Here is a 3,234-nt window from a genome sequence, read left to right as displayed (position 1 = left end):
CAACTCATAGAACTCTGAGGGTTCAGTCTGTAACTCTTCTCGGGAGTAGAAATCTGAGTCTTTCTCCTGTGGAGCAGCTGGTGGTTTCGAACTGCTGACATTCTAGTTAGCAGCCTATAGGTTACAGCAATACACCCTGCAGCCATCGGGTGATGGCTCACCGTGGTACTTACATACTCTGTTGTCAATTTGCGACTGAAGAGTGAAGAGGTAGAGTTTAGCCTGTCAATCAAGACACAGCTTGACCTCACTTGGAACCACTAAGGAGGTAAATAGCTCACTGGAGGTGGGACACACAGACACTTCCTGTGAGACATTCCTGTTGACAAGACACATGGAGCTACACGATAGTTCTGGAGCTGAAGGAACCACGTGGGACCCCTGCCATTGCTGAGATGTTTCCACTGCCACTGGATCCACAAGACTTTCCACCCACTGGCCTGTGATCTTCCTGCATTCAGTATCATAGCATGTGTTGTGTGAGTCTGAAGAGGAATTTATAGATTGGTATTGGGCATATGGGCTAATATCAAACTTATGGACTTGAACTGGACTGGGTTGGGATGTTTTCTCACTATACAATTACTCTTTGATATAAAGCTCTCTCTTATACACAGATGAGTGTCTGTGAATTTGTTTGTCCAGTCCACCCGGACTAACACACTCAGGATAGCGCAGCCAACATCCCAACATGCATGGGGCTGCTGAGTGCCAAGAGCTAACAATCATGGCCACCATCCTTTAATCCCGGCTCCAGAGACCCTCCTCTCCTTCGACTTCACAATACAAAGGGCCGTTTTCTCCAGTGGAAAGTGAAGCACTCTCACAGTGCCGACTGTTCTTCCCCTCTGAATACGGTCCCAGCCTGGAACCGCCCATATTGTTCTGGCATGCAATTTGATTTGGATGGTTTCCTGATCTGCATCCAAACTGGGCCATTCGGACTGTCGCTGTTGTTATTAATACCGATAGTTATCATAATCTCACAGAAGCCTGGGACGGCCCTTCATCTTGGCTGCTTTGTGGCGCTGAAGAAGAACTGGGGGTGCTGGCCTCCCTCCCGGTGTATCTGCTCATCTTTACCTGGGCCAAGTTCCTACTCGGTGCACTCTAAGCCCAGTGAGTGCCTGGTGTCCCGGGGCCAGCTGTAACTCTGGAAAAATGAAGAGGAACTGGACGTATGGAGAGGATCGAGCCAAGGCCAGTGGGGGTGCAGGGGGTGACAAAAAGTCAGGTTTTATCTCACGATCATGAGAAAATAGCTCCTCGTGAGAGTTTCTAACTGGGTACCGTGAGGAGTAGTGAGCTCCCTGCCACCAGAAATACCCAAGGTGAGGCCCAAAGTTCACCCATCAGGTGTACTGGACGGGGACTTAGGACAGTGCTCATGGACGCTGGGGCTCTGAGTCGCCTGGAAAGCTGGTTCTTTGCAGAACTGCGGAGCCCCTCGGAGCTCAAGACACATGTGCCCGACGATTTCGGGCCGCCCTCCCACGAGCTGTCTCAGGTGGACCTGGGCCTGGGCTACCTCAAGCTGCAAGCTCTCAGTGGGCACAGACCAGGCCAAAGGTGGAGCTGAGGCCTGCGATGCGGCTGCTGCAGGGCCTGCTGGACACACGGTAGGTGTACATCCTGGATTGCTGGTCCGATGTGCTCGGCTGGCTGGGTCGCAAATCATCCCCTCACCCAGTGCAACCAGCAGCCCTCAAGCTGGGCCCGGAGTTGTGTGTCTTGTTGCAACGGCTGCATCACGCAGCCATCTGTCAGCAGCAGCCTGGAGGGTACTGAAGCACAGGTGTTCAAGGCCAAGTTTAAGAACTGACACGATGTGCTGCCAGTGGACTATACATACAATGCCAAGGCTGTGCTGCAAGGCCAGGGCCTGGCTGGGAAGGTGAAGCGTGGCACCGAGAAGAACCAGACGAAGGCTGACCTCACCGTGCTCTTCCTGCTGTGGCAGCCCCCCAGGGCATTGGCCGAGACAGAGCAGCTGAGAGAGGATGGAAGGAGGATTGGGGTGGCATGGAAGGCTTTGTGCTCCAGGACAAGAAGTCCGCACGGCTTCCAGAGGAGGAGTTTGGCCATTTCCACACATGACTGCTACGTCTTCCTGTGCAGGTGCGGGACCCTCCCCAGGGCAGGGGCTGCCGATCTTGGGCCCCTGCTCACCCCTGACCATGCAGGTGCTGGGTGCCTGTGGAGTACGAGGAGAAGAAGGAAGAGGAGGAGGAAGAGAAGGCTGCGGCAGCGGCGGAGAAGCAGCCCGAGGAGGACTTCCAGTGCATGGTATATTTCTGGCAGGGCTGCGAGGCCTCCTTCACCCTCAGCCTGCAGAGAAGTTCGGGAGCCTCTTCCCCAGCAAGCTGGAGGTGGTACGCATGAAGAGCAGCAGGGAAGCCCAAATTCCTGTCCCATTTCAAGAGAAAGTACATTATCCACCGGGGCAAGAGAAAGGCAGCCCAGGGCACCCTTCAGCCAAGCCTCTACCAGATCCGTGCCAACGGCAGTGCCCTGTGCACCCGGTGCATCCAGATTAGCACAGACGCCAGCCTCCTCAAGTCTGAGTTCTGCTTCATCCTCAAAGTTCCCTTTGTGAGCGAAGGACAACCAGGGCATCGTGTAGGTGTGGGTGGGCCGGGCCTCAGACCCCCCAGGAGACCCTGAACACCGAGTTCGACACCTCCTACAGCCAGCAGGCCATCGATGAAGGCGAGGAGTCTGAGAACTTCTGGGTGGGCCTGGGGACCCGGAGGCTTCATGGTGACAGCACTGAGAACATGACCGAGAACTGCTCTGACTTCTGCCAGGAGGGCCTGGCTGATGATGACAACATGCTGCTGGACAACGGCGGGGGGGCCTACATGTGGGGGGGCACCCAGACAAGCCAGGTGGAAATCAAGCTCAGTCTGAAAGCCTGCCAGGTGTCCACCCAGCACCTGCACTCTAAAGAGCAGCCCCGCCCGCCGCCTGCACTTGGTCCGAAAGGGCAAGAGCTTCCCCGCTGCTTCCACACCTGGAGCGCCTTCTGGAAGGCCCTGACCTAGGGCAGTTCCGCAGCACCATCCCCACCTGCCCCCAGCAGTGCCCACCACCACTCCAGACTCTGGGTGAGGGAGGCCCGGGACCTGCACTCCCACCTGCTGGTCGCAGTCCCTGCAAAGCAGCCCTGGGGCCTGGTCTCCAGCAGCACTGACATGGGTGTCACACCTGCAGGTGCCCTGGGGCTGGGAAACC

At 56.3% G+C, this 3,234-nt stretch overlaps 1 pseudogene; it reads left to right on the top strand.

The window, feature by feature from the left end:
• The first annotated feature begins 1,387 nt into the window (after positions 1–1,387).
• On the top strand, positions 1,388–3,044 carry LOC101657474 (annotated as a pseudogene).
• Positions 3,045–3,234: the final 190 nt, after the last annotated feature.

This window comes from Echinops telfairi, unplaced genomic scaffold, assembly GCF_000313985.2.
Source record: "Echinops telfairi isolate 266 unplaced genomic scaffold, ASM31398v2 ScPeMD7_7439;HRSCAF=8477, whole genome shotgun sequence".
Classification (NCBI taxonomy): Eukaryota; Metazoa; Chordata; class Mammalia; order Afrosoricida; family Tenrecidae; genus Echinops; species Echinops telfairi.
This window is presented reverse-complemented; position numbering and strand designations above follow the sequence as displayed.